General features: G+C 36.4%; 1 protein-coding gene and 1 pseudogene across 1 annotated transcript in view; both read right to left on the bottom strand.

Annotated features, from left to right (window-relative positions):
• ATXN1 (ataxin 1) overlaps positions 1-19,578 on the bottom strand; it is a 311,366-nt gene that overhangs the window by 216,878 nt on the left and 74,910 nt on the right. Inside the window, 1 exon segment of the mRNA XM_025044911.1 lies at positions 10,771-10,898. The gene's annotated coding sequence lies outside the window, so the exon portion shown is untranslated.
• Positions 852-970, bottom strand: LOC112477737 (annotated as a pseudogene).

Here is a 19,578-nt window from a genome sequence, read left to right as displayed (position 1 = left end):
ATCTTCAGCACACATCACTCATCCAGACTCTCCATCATATCCCACATAAGCATCTGCAGCCCTTCCTTCTGCCTTTGTCCCTATTGTCCCTGCACCTTTGTCCCTATTGTCCCTGAACGACCTCTCAGTTTGCTCCACCCATCATCTCTGCACCTCCTTTCAAGGGACAAATCAGGTTTTTCTTCTCATATGAAACTCTTCCTGACCACTCCAATCATCAGCCATCTTTCATTCCCCTCAGCGCACCCTCAGCCCAAAGTTGCCCCTACCATCGTAAATCCTTAGTTATATACTGTCAAGTATTGCTCTATAATGGCTTCTTGTGGACAAAGTGCCCTCAACTAGACTTTCTTAAAGATAATTTTAGGTTTACAGAGAGTTGCAAAAGTAGTAGAGTCCCTTTGTATCCTTCACCCAGCTTCCCCTTATGTTAACATCTTACATAACCAAAGAACAACGATCAAAACTAGAAAATTAACCTTGGTCAGTACTACTAACAAAACTAAAGAATTTGTTAGGATTTCTCCTGGTTTTCCACTAATGCCCTTTTTCTGTTTTAAGATCCAATCTAGGATTTCATGTTGCATTTAGCTGTCATGTCTCTTCAGTCTGTGGCAATTCCTTGGTCCTTTCTTATCTTTAAAGACCTTGACATTTTTGAAGGGTACTGGTCAGTTGTTTTCTAGAATGTCCTTTGATTTGGGTTTGTCTGATATTTTCTCTTGATGAGATTATACATTATTGGGAAGGCTACCACAGAGGTATGGTGTCCTTCTTAGTGTTTCACATGAAGGGGCACATGATGTCAACCTGTATCATTAGTGATGCTAATCTTTTTCCTTTTTTTTCAAGGCATACGGCACCTGGTCTTCCTAGGCGGTCTCCCATCCAAGTACTAACCAGGCCCGACCCTGCTTAGCTTCTGAGATCAGACGGGATCTAGCACGTTCAGGGTGGCATGGCTGTAATGATGCTAATCTTGATTACTTAGTTAAGGTTGTGTCTGCCAGGACTCTCCAGGTACAGTTACATTTTTCTCTTTGTAATTACTACACATTTGAGAGGGAGATACTTTGAAACTACAAATATCCTGTTCCTGCTTAAACTTTTGTCCACTAATTCTAGCACAACTTTCCTGTGGCAATTATTACTATGGGTGCTAATAACGTTTTTCTAGTTCTTTTATTTATTTGTTTGTTTGTTTGTTTGTTTATTAATTATTTGAGTTCCTCTGTAAAGAAGTTGTCTATTTGGCCCCACTTATTTGTTTATTCAGTTATTTATTTATATCAGTATGGACCCACAAATATTTATTTTATTTTGAGGGTTACAGTCCAATATTTATTTCATTACTCAAGTTGTTCTAATCCTTAGCTAGATTTATATCACCTCAGAACAGATACGACCATGTCTCATACTTCTTATATATGGCCCCTCATATCTAAGACAATGATAAGCACATAGTAGGTATCTGACTGATTCATTAATTCACTCACTCATTCATTCATTCAACAAAATATGTTTAGGGCCTTTTCTTAGGTGCTAGAGATATAACAAATAAAAAAATTCCTTTTTTTCAAATGATATATAATCTAGTTAATAGAGACTTGTGTTTGTGTACAAATCTCTGACAAAAGCATTTGGAGAGTAAACTGATGGCTCAAATGGGAATGTAGTAAACTCTGCTTGGAGAAAAGGGAGTAAACAGAAAATGCTTTCTTCATAAAAATAGTATTATTTCCCCCTTTTACTCCACTGCTCACTCCCTAAAAATAAATGGGCATATAAAATATCTAGAGACAAATACTATCATACAGTCAGCGGGTACGACCTGCCTCTGTATCTTCTAAAATAATTCCTAAAATCAAACCTGAAGGGCACACTTATTAGGAAGATTTAATATAGTAAACATATACTCTTTATGTAGTTACTCTTGGCTTTACTAGGAACTGGAAACAGCTAAGGTAAAAAAAAAATCTGAGAAGCCACTTGTCTTAATCCAGTTTTCACATCTAATTTCATAGTTTTATTCCTTCACAGAGAATAATGAAGAATGAATAAGAAGCACCATCAATCAAAGACAGACTCTCTAAGTTTCTTAATTCAATTTTCTTTTACTGACCCTACTGAATTTTCTAAACAAAGCTGTTCTTTTTTCCATGTGATAGTTCAGCCCTGCAAATGTCCTCAGGAATAATAAACAAATTTTCTGCCACAAATTAGATTCTACAACATTCTTTATCCACAGCATTTTGAATTCCGAGCAAGCAGACGAACCTAAAATACACTGTCGTATTGAAAGAAACGCAGACAATGGAGAATTTATATTTTTTGACCATTATTGACAGTTAAGCCTGTTAATATTTAACTCCTACTATTGTTCTATAAATGCTGCCGAAATGTTCGGTAAATGCTGCTGAAAGGAATTTTACTTTCACTGTTTCATATCACCCTTTCTAATTAGTGTCAATGTGTCTTTTCCATGTTAGGGTGTATACAACAGACGCACATATGTGTTGTGTCTGTGGATATCGGCACAAATGCATACACAGTCATGAATGCACACACAAAGATGCTCATTGCACAGACTCATGCCCATACTACCACTCATTTGCGAATATAGCCTGTTTCACTCCACAGAGTGCTTGTGAATACACACTAACAGCATATAATTCAGTTAATTTCCTTTCGTTAACTTTCGTAGGAGATTAAGATAAAAAGCTAAAAAAAAAAGAAAGCCAACTAGACACTTCATGAAGTCTGTGATTAAGAGACAGACACTAATGAGACAGATGGGCTGCTGTGTAAAAGGAAGTTGAATGCGCCAGCCCACACTTTGTAAAGATTTACTGTGCCTCACCGTTTCCATTTCAAGTCTTCATCAGTTAGCATCTGACTTATTTTACTCTTGTTCTCAGCCCACAGACCCCCGCCTACTTCTGCCCAAATCTCCCGAAATGAGGATTATTAAATGAAAGAAGATGGCATTCTTTTTCTTTAGTCTGTTATTCAAGGTTTACTCAGAGGCAATATTTACTATAAAATCATGTGGTTTATAGCTCAACAGAGAGTAGATAACTCTGTTACAGAGCTCACTGGAAATTTTTAGAAAAATCCCATAAACATAGGAGAATTTCTGGGCCAGAAAACTGAGGTGCAAAAAAAAAAATAATAATAATTCATGTATTTTTAAAATTTTACTCAATAGATTTCTTCTCTATATGATTAGTCTTCTAAGTTATTCTCATGGGTGATCACTGTCCCTTATAGCTTCTCCATACTATAAGAACAGTGCAAATTTACAGAAATAACATGTAGAGAGCTTTACAGTTCACAAAAGTGTTTAATGCATTACCTTGCTAAATCATCGCAACACCCCTGTTAGATATAATTATCTCTATCTTATAGTTTTTTTTTTTTTTAAATCCTCAGATTTTAAGTGATTTCTCTAAGGTCAAAAAGCTAATAATTTGCACAGCTAAAACTCAAAACCAAATCTCTTTTTTTTTTTTGGTATCATTCTGATACCAAATCTCATTTTTTTTCATTGATACAAATTATATTTAATTTGTTTTGAAATTTTTTTTTTGGTTCCATTTTATAACAGTGGACTACATGAACTCTGTTCATTACCTAAAGATTTTATGTGCTTGTAAATGAAACTAACTCTTAATCTCTACATTTCTTCTTAAAGCTCTCTCTTTTCTGGTTAAACAAAATGCCTAGGTTCTTTTAGCATCTGCTTCCTTTATTCCCTGGAATCTCCCTTTTGAGAGAGCTTGTATCCTATTATCTGACGATCTGATTATTTCTAATGGTGTTAGCAAATCTACCCTTTCCTTTTATTTTTAAATTATTATCACACACATTGCTCAGTATTTTTGAATTTTATCCACTACTACTTCCATGTCCTTATTTTAATATTTATCACAATAGTTACTCCCATTCTAGAAAACCTTAAGGATTATATATTTTTATTCAACTGCATTTGTCTACCAGGTACATTTCTTGAATCTCCCTTCCTGGTCATTTTTATTTACCAAGATCCTTGAATTAAACAGAAGGGTTGTCTGCCAGTTCACCCTTCCTAAGCCATTTAAAAGGTGCCTTAACATAATGACTTTTGAGCATAGTACATTCTGATGTCATAAATACCGAACCATGATATTATCCTATGCAGGGGGCAAAAGAGGGAGGTGGCTCTAAGAATACAGATCTATTTAAGTGCCAACACAGCCTGATAATTAGACCACTGGGAAAAGAGAGAGAGAGAAAAGTCACAAGATTATAGCTCAATGAGACATCAGACAAGCCTCCCTCCCCCATTTTGAGCCTATGTAGGAGATTCTGACTGTGGTCACTACAGAGCTTCTGGAGCTGAAGTCCACACTGTCTAAACAGTAGAGATAATCAGACTGGGGTATATCATCCTCCTTTCTTGTTGCCCGATTCCACTCTCCCTGCTGTTTTAATTAGATTATTTTGGTATCTGCTATTTCTGTCTTACTCCTTTCCCCAAACTGTCATATAAGTACTGCAGCTTAACTATTACACTGTTGCCAAATTTCACTCCAGAGATGGCTGTATTTCAGCGGCAAGTGAAGTGATGCTTCCCTCTGTGACATCTGAACACTAGCTTAAGGGGTTAAGCATCTGGAAGGGGGTTGCCTTGTGCAGAAAAGGAGTGTTTCATTTTCTTTGATCATCATCATTGGAGGAGCAGACCCATCTGAGCATGAAAGAGAAAACAAACCAAAAAACACTCAATGTATATACTCAAATGCATGGGGAGAATATAAACAGTGACTGGGACTTTTCACAGGTTCTTTTCTATAGGCACTTCAAAGCCTTAAAACATCAAGGAGGTAAGATGATGATCATTTTTAGAAGTAAAAGAAGCCTCAGAGAGTAATCCAGTCATGTTATAGATACAAAACTTGGAGGCACAGAGTAAGTTAGTACCTTGTTCAAAGCCCTCTTGATCCCCAAGACCAAGGGTGTTCCACTTGAACTTGGGTTCAGCCAGAGATGTACTGAGAGGACCACATCTCTGCAAGTAGGACCAAACACAGCCCCAGCTTCTAAAGCATGCGATATCAGTACTTGTTTCGTTTGGTTACATTTTTGTTGTTGTTGTTTTAAATACTCAAAAAAATCTCCATCAGAAAAAAAAAAATGTGAAGTAGAGGGAGAAATAGCAGAGCAGAAGTAGTGACAGCAAATTGTTTATTGAGCATTAACTATGTGCCAGGCCAGGCAATGTTCTAAAAAATTGTATGCATATAATCCTCACAGGGACCTGCTGTCCTCACATTAAAGAAAAAAATGAAGGGTAGTGAACAAAAAATATTTCTGAACAGAAAACAGGAGGAACAGAAGAATATAACTGCCAAGTCAGAGAAATTACCTACCCAAATTTTTCTAAAACATTTAGTGAAAACCTAAATAGATATCGATAATATATTTCTCACTTAATCTAAAGAGATATTCCTTCTAGGTCCTTCTTGGCATATAGAGGCATGAGTCTGTTATTTCTTGCTAACTCCAAAAACTACATTAGTCCCAAGAAGTTCTTTATATTATTTCTAGATCTCATAATGATAATTGTTATTTTGACAATCAATGAATAATCAATGATTCACTATTTGAGCACTGGTGAAGTGAAAGGTACTACTGACATGGAGGAGGTCTTGAGTGAGGGGGAATGGGGACTAAATGATCTTCAAGTTTCCTCTCGTCTCTAAATACTAAACATCAATAGCTATAATATCTTACATTCTAGAATTTAGAAAATATATTTAAATGCTCCATCTCATTTGATAAACATTAAGAGAAAAAACTATGGTAATTTGAAAAGTACCCCAGAATACTGACACTTTGCTATTTCCATCTCTAGTCCTTACTCGCATTTTGAATAGTTCCATTTGCCAGAGCAGCATTAATGTATTACAGGGGAGGGAATCTCTGCGGCATTCTGCTTTAGGGTCTGAACATGGAAAGACAAAATGGCTGAGTTTGGTATCAACCATTTTCTAATGCACTTTACTCCACTGGGTGACAAAATATTCTACCTGATTTCAGGAAAGGTAAAAAGATATATATATAAATAAAGATATATATATATTTGTGAATGTTTGCACAATGACACTGTAAATCGTATTATTTATCAGACTTACAAAGAATAAAATGCTTTATATGGAAGTTGGGTAAATTATTTCAGAAACTAATATACTCCAAAATAGATATGTAAAGCTATGCCTACATATAAAATAGTATGTACTCTTAAGTCTTTGCCTCTGCATTTTTCATTTTTGCACAAAAAACGTCACTAAGTGTCTCAGAATAATATCTTCCCCTGAACTGGTTATGAATTATAGAGGCTACCTTCAGACTGAAGGAACTGGAGTGGAAAAGGGAAGAACACATTTATGCTGAAAGATAATGCTTGAGGAGATTTCTATTTTAAATATTTAATTAATATCAATAAGGTTTCCTTCACCATGGAAATGTGCATTGCAAAACCCAGAATGCACAGTGTGAGTGTGGTTGGGTGGGCTGGGCCTGGCGGTGGGATGGACTACTACTGGCTTTGCCCAAGAAACGAAAAGGGAATGAATGACAAAATAGAGGAAAAAAAGGGTCCCTTGATGATAGTAAATCCAAAGCCAAAACTGTAGCCTTTACCAAACCTATGTTGAAGGCCAAAGGAGATAAAAGAAATCTCTGAGTGGATTTTATTATTTTGGGACCATAAAAGCACCCGGGAATGGATGGAAGAAGGTAAGAAAGAGGCCAAGATGCGACAAGTGGACAGACTATTTTGATCTAGAACTTGAATTTATCTAAAGTTAACTAAATAATGTTAATGATGCTTGTACAATGAATTATATAATTAATCTCACTCTCTAATATGAATGATGGTGGATAAGGTAAGAAATGGGATACAGTTTGTCAAAATTGGAGTAAGGTAAGTGTGCTCTGGTGAAGCCACCACCCCAATCCTTCCTTTGGGTGGTGGTTGAAAAAAAAAAGTACCACCATATACCATAATCAATCCACTCTTCTGACATGTCTATATAGTCATACAGTAAAACATATTCATGTCACAACTTCTTAAAATATGGATTGTCAATAGCATACATTATTTAGATTACCTAAATTGAGAGATCAATAGTGGCATGATTTTTACTGGCCCTGACAGTTGCGCATTCAAGCAGTTTGAGAGCTGTCTTCTCTCCTTATCTTCTTCATTTTCCAATCTGGTCCTGCTGTCAACAGTCACAACCTCACTGCCAGTCCCTGACTATTCTCTGGCTCTTCCTGCCTTAAACCTTCCAACAGATCGTTCTCCATTGGTTTCTCCAGTTTCTCATTTCGGATGCACGTTTGCCTCCTTTTAGAATAGTCCAGTTCAGCTCCCCTGTTCACTCAAACCAGGTTATTTATGATGCTGTCAACTGTACCTCCCGTAGAAATGCGAACTTCATATCTGTCTCGTTCCATTCCATGTCTCCAATGCTTAGAACTATACCAGTACACAGTAGTGCCCGAAAGAGATATTTGCCAAATAAATAAATGAGTGATGGATGACTGAATGAGATTACAATTTAAAGAAAGACACTCTCAATTCAATAGTTGTGCTTTCGCTCTGTACTGGCAAAGTCTTAAGGCACCCAAAAGGCCCCATGGGACTTAATGAATTGAGTTTCAACACTGATTTGGCCTAGTCTCGAAGAGCAGTTTCTTATACGATTACAAAAATAGTTTGGTTATAGAGACCACCAAAAACAGCTAGACTGCTAGAGCACAGACCTGAGGCCACAGCACGATGAAATATGGTGAAATACTTCCCACTCTTCTTCTACCTCCCTAAAGACATTCATTCTGGTAAGCCCTTGCTAATCAACATGTCTGCATGTCTGCACACCAGCCAGCAATTCACAGCAAGAGAACCGTTTCTTCCTCTCTGTTTGAATCCCTATTGATTCTGCTTAGGAGGAATCTAAGTGCTTTCCAAATACCAAATGTTCCATATGGTAGTGTTATTACTATTCTCACTACTGCAACGTTTGGCCTTTCTACCTACACTCGTGAGGTGCCTCACTGGAGTTTGGCAGAACGTTATGAACTCCTTTCCTGACCTATATTTGCTGACACATTTGTTGTCCTCTCTCCCTTTATGAATCTATTAATGCTGTCGAAATAACATATGTACGTGTATAAATACAAGTTTTATTTTTTTATTCATCCTCATAATCATTTAGAGGAGAATAATTTATGACCCGTTAAGGAGTAATTCTTAAGCTAAACTGTCTTAATTAGGAATTCAGATGTTCCTCTTTTACTGAAAAATACAAAGCTGTTCAAATAAGACAGGAAATGTGGGCCAAAACGAATGCAGCATCTACATACATAAGATTTGCAGAGTGTCCTGTGAAGAGCAGTAGCTGAAGCCAGACAAGTCATCTTGCATTTGTCTCCTTAATTCTAAATAATTCTTTGACCTTTTTTCAACCTTATGATTCAGCTAAGGGTTGAGGGACTTACAGCTCCACAGTTTTCCCTTGTGTATCTATGTAGGATAAAGTAAACGATTCCTGAGAGCTGAGAGTCTCTCATTCTATCTTCTCTTTCATTTACTGAGTGAAAGGAAGCTTATTTAGTAATGGAGGGAAGAGACGTGAATAGTAGGGCAGCTCACATAAGGAGCTGGACAGTTAGAGACTTTCCATGTGTAGCTCAAAGAGGCCAGTAACCTTGCCTTATCCCAGGTCCCTCAGGAGCAAGGCAGTGCAAGGTTGGGACCAGGCTCTGCTCTCACACGAGGACTGCTCCCAGGGTCCCACTGGCCAGATGACAAGACACTTCCATGGTAAATAGGTCTCTGACTTACAGACTTCAGTCAGGCAGTTTCTCCAGTACTAGAATTACTCCATTAATCCTAATTAATGTGAATGATGGTGGAAAAGGTAAGAAATGGGGTATAGTTTGTCAAAGTCAGAGTAAGGTAAACGTGTTCTGAAATACATTAAATGTTTTTTGGATACCAGAGGAAGATGAAAAGAAGGAGGAAGGAGAAAAATTTTACAAAATTGAAATACTATAGCTAGAGTCATACTTCGCTGGTTTTACTTCCATCATGACCATTTTCTCATGTCACTAGATATTGTCAAAATAGGATTTATAACAATTTTTCAACATTTCACATATATTTCTGTGCAGCAACATCCTATGAGATGGGTACTATTATTGTCTAAATTTTATAAACTTAGACATCGAGAGGTAAGGTAACTTTCCTGACCTTGTACCTCAAGAAAATAGCAGAGCTGGAATCTGAACCCAGCCGGTCTGGAGTCCACAGTCTTATCTACTGTGATCTATAGCCTCTGATTAATATGGTGTTACCATAATTATATTTAATCATGCTCCCAATATTGGACAGATTATATATATATATATACACACACACATATATATATATGCATGTGTATGTGTGTGTATCCATACACACACATGTATATATACACACACATATCTATGTGTATATATACATATATGTATATGTGTATACATATATATACAAATATTTTAATTAATGAGCAGTATAACTTCAGATCCATGTTTTAATGAGGGCTATTTATTAAACACCTTTTTATTCTTATTAAAGAAAGAAAAACTATATTTTCCATCGAAAAAGTATTGCTATCCAGTGATCTCATGGTTGTCTAATAATACTTGGCTGAAAAAGAGGAAAAACTTAAAATTTCCTAGGACCTTTCCATGCCTTCTTGATTTAGTATTATTTCTCAAATGTCAAAAACCTTTATGTTTCAAACATGCTACTATCTATGGCAGGAAGTTTCTTGAAAATAGTATGCTTTACAAATAAATACGCACCCCCCCCCAAAAAAAAAAAAAAACCCAGCACATGGAGACATTATTTCTCATCATCAATTGGCAAACACTTTGTTTTCAAAATTCTCAGCACTGGTAAAATGGTATAAAAAGTAGGTACTCTCATGCACTGCCTCCAGAAATACAAACTGGTATGACTTTATTGGAAGGTAATTTGGCAACAAGTAGCAAAAGTCTTAAAACCTGAAAACTCTTAAATTCAGCAATTTACTGCTAAGGAACTATCCTTATGAAAGCCATTAATAATGGCAACTAATATATAGCTATAAGAACATTCTTGGTAGCATATAAGCAAAGAAATTAGAAGCAATTTAAATGCCAAACTAAGAGGGATCGATTAAATGTATTTTAGGATATGCATTGAATGGTATCTATATGATCATAAATTATAGAATCATAAATTATAAAAATAATGTTGCAGATAAATATCTATTGCTATGAAAAGATGTTCATTATCTCACTAAGAGGAACAAAAAGGCTATATGATAGTATAAACCGTATTGTTCCCTACCTTCACCTGATGGTAATAGTCTCTCTAGTTCGAATTTGTGAATACCCTTGTCAGAATCTTCCTTTTTTTATTAATCAATGTCTTGTCATCCTCTTAATCAGTGATCTCAACATAAATAGAAGCCATTTTCTTTCCCATAAGAAAAGCAAGTTTCCATTTTTATAACAGAAAGAGAAAGAATAAATAAATGGAGAATATGTGAATCTGTACATGTATGTTTATGTTGTATGCTTGTGTTTGTTTTTGTATGTATGAGATTAGATATGTATACATCTCTACTACTCCTTTGGAGACTTTATAATTAAATATAGTCATTTGGGTTGAAAGATTTTAGAGATATTTACCTGTACCATGTGCTTTCATCACAATGGAGAAACATAAGCAGTGAGCTCCTTCCCAGCAGATCTTTTCACACAAATTTTGCTTGCGTAGAAAGGGTGGCAGTAGAAAATGCAATGTAAAATGCCTAGACCTGTAATTATAAAAACAATATTCCCACTGAGTTAGGCAGCTTGCTTTGGCCTTCATTCACCTTAGCTGAAGCCACAGAAAAAAGAAACACATTTGTATAACATTACACACACACACACACACACACACACACACACACACCCCTCCAGCGTGAGAGGGATCCAGCCAGAGCTGGCTTCCCATCCCATCTTCTGACCTTAGGGACATCATCATCGAAATGTTCCTGTCTCCTCCCCCTCCTTCCCTGCCTAATGATTCCAAAATGTCAGAGAGATAAAAAATAGTTCTTCTTCAGAAAATTTCAGAAACATTACTGAATTTGATGTTCTCTAAGAGTTCTTCTTAGCCACAGAATTAAGCAAATTCAGTTCATGTATTTACCATAACCACCTGACTTTCACTTTCAGAACTGTGCCTCTCTGTTGATGGCTCAAGTAAAGCATGGTGTCATTAATATTCAAGGTCACCACTAACATTTATTGAGCACTTACTATGTGCTTGGCATGGTGCTAATGCTTTACATACATTATCCTAATCCGTTGAACCCTGTGAGGCAGCTAGTAACCACTGCTATCTCTGTAATTGACAAGAAGAGTCAGACAGCTAGTAGATGTTAAAGCCAATATTTAAGCCAACACTGTTCAGAGGGCATGCTCATATTTCCAGTACTATGCCATCTCTCCAAAATTTATCTTGCTATCAACACTCCCATGCTTGTTATAAAAAAGTTAACAATCAAACGAATATCACCTTATTTTTTTCTCCAGAATTGAAATGTCACCCGTCTTAGCATTAGTCTTTTTGGATTTGACTGTCCTTTGATTTTAATTCCAAAGCTAAATTAAAATCAACACGTTCATATTTCAATCAAGAGTAAATTTATAGTTATTTTAGTAAACTAAAAATGCCAACCAATCCCAAACCCAGATGCCAACACACTAAGGAAAAACCTAAACTCTGAGTCCTATTTAAATGACTACATTTTATTAGGAGACAAATAATAATATCAAGAGCCATATGTGGATCCCTAATTTAAGATATGGAAATAAAGGGAGGAATTTCTATACATTATAACTACAGTGTAAAAAACAATAAACATTGTTACCTATATACAAATTTTACATACTATATGTCTTAGAATCACTGCAATATAAAATGGATGTGAGCAGATCAAGAAACCAACAAAGTTATTTATGGGTCAATATTAATTTCCCTTTGTACATGTGTATATATGTAGATATTTATGAACACTTTTCTGATTATGGCTTAGTGCATACATCGCCCTTTTATTAGCATAGTTTTCCACTGAACTTAGACTCTTAACACAACCCCTAGGCCCAGTATGGTCCAGCCATTCTTTTCTAGCCTGCATTCCAGCTTTTCTGTCTTACTTTAAATTCCTTAAAAGCACCATGCTCTCCTAGGCCTTAGGGCCTTTGCACATGATCTCCTCATTGCCAACACTTATCCCCAAATCACTCACCTTCTTCATCAAATGACCTTGTATCATTATCTCCTTCAGCTCTCAGTTCAGTCCTGTCCTCAGGGAAGCCTTTCTGGACCTCCTTGGCCTGGTCACTGCTTCCTACTACGTGTTTTTATAGACTCACTTCTCCCTTGTTATACTGGGCACTTTTGTAATTTTACACTTTTTCATTAGATTCATTGATTAACGCTTGTTTCCCCCACCACTTACTAAGTTCTAGGAAGGCAGAACCCTGCACACTCTTGTCTATCTTTTCATTCTCAATATTCAACACAATGCTTGGCACATTATGGTCACACAATAAAACTATACTGAATGAATAAATGACGGAGAAAGGGAAGGAGGGAAGAAGAACAACCCCTATCATAACTTAGTGTTTATTGAATTAATACACTGATGGCTTTTCAACACAGAGTATAAGGTCTGCACTCCTTTGAACAGCAAGCAAGGCTCCTTGTGACCTGACTCCAGTCAGGTGTGTCACTCCTCCAGCTGCACATGATGCTCAGCACCTCTAAATCCCTGTAGCTCCCTAATCCACCCCGCCTTGCTCTTGCTCATCTCCACACCCTGCTCTATTTTGTTGCCTCTGCTCATCATCTCTTCAAACTCAAACTCATTCTTTAAGTCTCAGCGTTAGAGCTGCTTTTCTGTTAAGACCTCTCTAATACCTTCTAGGAAGCTATGCCCTTTTTTCCATTTTTCTATAACATCCTGTACCTATCCCCATTAAAGCAATTATCGTATTTGCTTATACTTTTGTCTTAAGCAAGTCCATCTCTCCCAATACATCATTAAGTCTCTTAAAGTAGCAGTCCCCAACATTTCTGGCACCAGGTACCAGTGCTCCTATGAGAATCTAATGCCTGATGATCTGAGGTGGAGCTGAGGCAGTGATGCTAGCGCTGGGAAGTGGCTGCAAATACAAATGAAGCTTTGTTGGCTCACCTACCACTCGCCTCCTGCTGTGCGGCCCAGTTCCTAACAGGCCATGGACTGGTAACAGGACCCTTGTTATCTATCATACACACATATATATTTCAAATGTGCAAAGCTTTTAGAATCAAATAAAATATATTATTATTTTGTATTAGTATATTTTAATTATTATTAAATGTTGTGAGGTATAATGGTTATAAATTCATCCGTAAAATGGGTGTAAACCTAACTGACAGAACAGTTGGGAAAATTAAATAATGTATAAGTAAAATGTTTAGCACAGAGTTCAGCATACTGGAAGCACCTATAAAAATTATGTAATCAATATCATTATCAACATTACCATTAGGATAATCATGTTGAATTTATAATTCATGCTTCAACTTTAACAGCTTTATTTGACATTTTTTCCTGATCAAACATTAATTAGCATTAGCATCTCCATAAAGCCATAAAAATGGTTAGAGAGGCACTCAGCAAACCAAGGATAAAGGAGAGTCTTATTCACTACAGCTGAAGGGCAAATTATTGTTTCAGTAATCTGCCATTTATGTGTAGAGGTACAAAAACATCAACAGAAAAGATATATTTCTGTTCAAAAATTATCTATAAAATCTAAATGACAGAAACAACAAATATCATCATTCAAATGCCATAAACCTTTAACTGAAATAATTATAAATGCTTATTGTAAATTATTTCTTTTGCTAGAAAAAAACAAGACAGAGATACATATTCATTTCTTTTAATTACTGGACAAAATAATGTGAATTTATAAATAAATATTATGTATTTGTCTAAAGAATATGCCATAAAATGTTTAAAGGAATAGCAAACACATTTCACATGTCATCTATTAGATGTTAGTCTGATTTAGACACTGGCCTGATTTAGAATTGCTAAAATTTAATGAAACAGACTTATGCACAGAGGGAAAAAGAAGTAAGACAATTTTCAAGACAGTCTTTTGGGAAAAAGTAATATTAAGAATGAATTGCTTACAAGTGCTACAGTTGAGCAGAATGAACTGGTAGTAATTTATTCTACAAAGCAAACTCATAATTTGGTCCTATACTGCCCTTTTTTACATATTGGCTGGATTTAAAAAATGACTACTAAAGTAGTTCATATACTCCATGCTATTGAAATATAAGGTACTATCATCACTGCATTTTAAGATTTCTATTCTCAATTCATCTTTACCTCTCTGATTAAGTGATAAAACTCAAAGCAAGTCTGATTTCTAATTAGAGCTTAACCATTTTCTGAGAAGTATTATAGAGGGGAAATATTACAAAAATGCAGAATTCTTAACTTCTAATTGTTTTACTACTAAAATATTACACTACTTTTAAAGTGAATTATAATTCTATTCATTGGCCACAACCACGGACCAGTTTAACATAATGCAAATATACTGTTTTTGCAATGTAATTAAGATGGAAAGATAAAAGAGAAAAATTTAGCAAAAAAAGTTCTTAATTTACTTAGATAATTTTAATCTGAATTTACTATTAATCTCATCATCATGATGCTTATGTTTATATCATAAAATCTGGTGAAATCTTACAAATATCAGGCTAAATTCCTCTTTCTTTATGTTGATCCCTCAATCCGAAATGTCCTTTTTATTCATTCAAATGTTACATTTCCTTTATGATTCAGCTCAGATGTCACTGCCTCTGTGACATGTTCTCATGTATATTGTATTGGTCCTGCTATGTAATGATCTGTTTCCCTCTCTAGACTGTGAGATTTTTAGAGTCACTGACCAGGTTTCTGCATTTTTCATAACAACCTATGCAGTTCTTGCACATAAAATATTCTCAGAAAATACTGGTTCGATGTGTCAATGAATACATACAGTTTGATACTCGGTAAAATTGCCACTCTTAAGACTAAGGTGAAAATGCCATTAATTGTAATCTAAAGTTAAAGGTTAAAGTAAAAAACAAATATTTCCATTTTTAGTGAAATGAAACTCTTAGCATTTTCACTTCCAGATGCATCAGCATTACATAAAAGATGTTGAAACTATTTTAGAAAATAGACACGCTGCACATTTTCCTGTCTGAGAATTAGTCTGAAAAGTAGCAAGCTACACAAGGGCCTCTGGGTGTTCTCATGACAAACATTCAGTTAGATATTGATTCCACACATTCATTTAATGGAACTCTAGACCAAGACTGAATCTCCACAACACCAGCATGTCACGCATTATTCTATTCATCTGCTTAAGAAGAAGCTGATAATTCCCAGGAGAGGTCTGCCTTCCCCTGCCAGTGCTGGCCAGCAGTTTGGTGATGATGAATCTTAGTGGCAGAGAACTTCAGTACTCAAAGAAATACACCAGTGTTGGCTTACGTTTTCCACTTTTATTATAATTGTTATTCCCACATGGACCAATTTCTCACATATCCGCTTTTCATTTTTCAAAACCAGACCTTTGAGTCCCTGACAACTTGCCTGGCTGTGTAACATATTACATCATCATACACATGCCAAATCCTACCTCATTCAAAAGGCCATATTTTGCTCAGAAAAGAACAGTGGGCAGTAAAAGAGCAAGTTTCTCATAATAACGTATCCAAGCTGATCGTCCACATTTGGAACTATTAGTCACTGCTGAGACAATAAATATTAATTTTCCAAGAGGTCACCAAGCCTTACCTCCCCAGTTCTCTTTCCTCCATGCCTCATGCTTTTCTAGGCATTCATTAGTAAGAGGAAAACAGAGGGTTTCTGTGTCTTCTATCTCACTCCACTTAACAGTTATTGTCAGCCTCACCCTATATCCTCAGCCACCCAAACGATCCCAGGGATTTCCTTGTCAGACCATACCTTCTAAAAATGTCAAGACATTGGGGACTATGAAAAGGGCTATGATATGAAATAGGCAGAATGTGGGAGCAACAAGGGAAAATTCTTTTATGTTATCACCTTAAAAATACCTGTATTTTTAAATGTAATGAACAACATGGTGACTATAGTTAACATTGTTGAATGATAAAAATGAAAGTTGATAAGAGTGTAAATCCTGAGTTCTCATTACAGGAAAAATATATTTTTTCTTTCTTTTTTCGTTTTTGTACCTACATGAAATGATGAATGTTAGCTAAACTTATTGTGATAATCATTTCATGATATTTGTAAGTCAAATCATGATGCTGTACACCCTAAACTTATACAGTGCTAAATAACACTTTTATTAATAAAGCTGGAATTTTTTTAATCCAAAAAAAAGTGTATTCTTATTATGTAAAATTTGAAATACAAAAGAATGCATGCAACATATATATAATCTATGAAGCATAACAATAAAATAAACACCCATAAACCCGCCATCCTATTTAAGATATTACCTATGTCCCTTCCCTACATTTGCTCTTCTTCAGAGGTAACCACAAGCCTAAATTTTGTATGTATTACTCCCTAAAATATGTAATTTAGTTTTGCTTGATTCAGATCTTTATAAATAAGTCTATCATATTCTATGAAGTCTTCTGTGGCTAGTTTTTTTCACACATGTTGTTTCTAAGATTTAGCTATGTTGTTGTAAATAGCTGTAGTTTGTTCATTTTCACTGGTGTATAATATTCCAGTGTGTGAATTTTTCAATATTGTTCAACTGATACATTTCAAATTTTTTTAGCTTCTAGTGTTATTTTTTTCTATTAGAAACAATGCTGTTCCCATTAGAAATAATCCAGATATGCAAAGTTTCTCTTAGGAATGGATTGGCTGGTCACAGGGTATATGAATATTCGCTCTTACATAATCCTGCCAAATTGTTTTCCAAAATAGCTATGCCAATCTTCACTACCATCAACAGTGTACCCAATCATTTTTTACAGCATTGTTTTAAAATCAAGGAGATCTATTTGACCTAAAAGTGGAGTTTTATCGTATAGGCTAAAATAATAAATAGCCATAAAGAAATACACATTCTATACCTCTCTCTCATAGTGGTGAGTTTGTACTTTGTTCATTATTAAACATAACGAATGAGAGCTACTTCCTAAGATATGTTTATTTTCCCACCTTCAAATGTGGCATTAACTAACAACTTAGATTGAACTGAGGATAAATAAGTTGAAGGCTCTACATGCCTTTATTTCCTAATCATTCAATTCTTAAGCAAGGTGGCTACCAAAGATGTCAAAGAATGCTCTAGAATATGTTAGGTCCCAAGAACCAAAACTGTCCACTTGGAACAGGAAGTTCTGTACAAATTTAAAATATTCAAAACTATGGTAAATGAAAAGAATTCTTTATGTCTTTCAATATTAGAGAAAAATAGAAGAATAGATAACTAAAAGAGATGAAGAAAAGCCTTATAGTTTTTATTTTAGAATAACAAAATTAAAAAAAAAACACTTTTTAATGAGGTTTTTACAGGCTTAGGCTTAGAGGAAAAGGCTTCTTCCCTTTCCAAAAGCAAAGGTTAGAGTTTGAGGTTATTGCACTTTTGGTCCTGGCTCAAAGTTTGAGCTCTAAATCAGACGGTTCTACATCTTTCCCCCCACGTGTACCTAAGGGTCTGAATGAAGAGTTAGCAAATAAAGAACCTGAGGAGAGACAAATACAATAAACTGAATTTCCTATTGCTAGCATGACAATGAGCGGCAGGAGGACACCATAGCGGACACTGAAATCAGTCGGGACAGTAACTAGCCTATCTTCTCTAACTGAACAGAGACTAGCGCAACCGTTTGTGAAACACAGTTTGGACCAATATTGTCAACAGTTTCGACTTTCTTTCACACTGCCATTTGTTAGCAGTAGTAACCACTATCTGAATCTTCTCACATTCTCTCTCCACTCTGGTCTCTTTCTTACCCTAACAACCAGGCAATGTCTGAAAGGCAGGCAGTGAGGGGAGAAAGAAGAATTGGAAGTCTTCATCCTAACAATGGATGTCTCTGGAAAACCAGATGTGATAAAAAGTAAAACGAACAAGTATATGCTATCAGTGCCTGTTAAGTACCTATTCAAGATTTTTTTTGGTGTCTATCAGTGAGGTCTTATGCTTCTTCTTAGATTCTCACACTGTTTTAATTAAGTAGGACTAAAGGGCCTTATTTAAATCACACTGGTGGTACCTTCTCTTTTTAGTTCAGTAAGCTGGAACCTAGGCAGGCAGTGTTAAGAGAGTGAATCTTTCCTTCTGGGTCAAGAAAGCTCTCCAAATCCTGTTTATTTTCTAAATGAGATAAATAAAGCAACCTTATTTTGATATTTAGTATCTGGTGCCAGATGCCCACAAACAGAATGAGGAAAAATGAGTGTGCTCATAACCTCAGGTGAAGTTCCAGATTGTGAGAAAGTTTTCAAGATCAGTAAAATTATTAAAATCGTATTTTAAAGGATCCCTTTGTAACATCAATATGTAAAGATCCAATTAAAATATAGTAATTTCCCACAACTACAAAAAGCTTCTCTTTAAAATGACTTCGTAGTCCTAGATGTGTCTGGCTTTTTATTCAGCGACTAGATTATCTTTTCAGAATATTGTACTTCATTGTGAGTGCTTCATAAGGGACTAATTAGTCCTCCCCCATCCCTTTAAACTCCTATGGGAAATGAGGTCAGAACCCACTTCCATGCCCAAAACACCCGGTGGAGGTTGCATGAAACACTACAGCGACACAAAGGCAAGTCTTTTCCCAAGGCAAAACGGGGATGAGGACAAATCTTCAGCTAGGGTATCCTCTCCACTATCAGGAACAGAGTACAAAAAAGCTAAGCATTTATTATAAGATCTTGCAAAGGAGCTGTTCCAACAAGCTGGACCACCCACCCACGCGTTCGCCTAGGCTCCTCCTCTCCTGTTCTTACTGCCGTGCGGCCCGCCTTCCCGCTCCCTGATTGGCTGTTCCGCAGGCTATGGCCACACCTCCAGGGCGCGGAGCGGAGGAGAGACCGACCGCACGCCGCTGCACCCACCCGCATCCTCCTCCTGCCGCACCTGCATCCCAGCACCCACAGGGGAGCGCCACCGCTCTGGGACGCGAGCCCGCAGCGGCTCCGTGGCAGCCTGCCAGTGGCTGAGCTCCTACTCCTTTCTACAAGAGGCATGGTGAGCAAATTAGAGGTTATAAACACCTCCGGTGGAAGGAGGAAAATTCCTTTGGGCTTTGTAAGGGAACTTCGTCAGCGGCGACTGTCTCCAAGGTATAAGACGGATGTTCTCACCCACGCCCCTCAGCCCTGCCGGGCATATGTGGACTGCACCTTTTAAAGCTAGTCACAATTA

Source organism: Pteropus alecto, unplaced genomic scaffold (assembly GCF_000325575.1).
Source record: "Pteropus alecto unplaced genomic scaffold, ASM32557v1 scaffold121, whole genome shotgun sequence".
NCBI lineage: Eukaryota > Metazoa > Chordata > Mammalia > Chiroptera > Pteropodidae > Pteropus > Pteropus alecto.
This window is presented reverse-complemented; position numbering and strand designations above follow the sequence as displayed.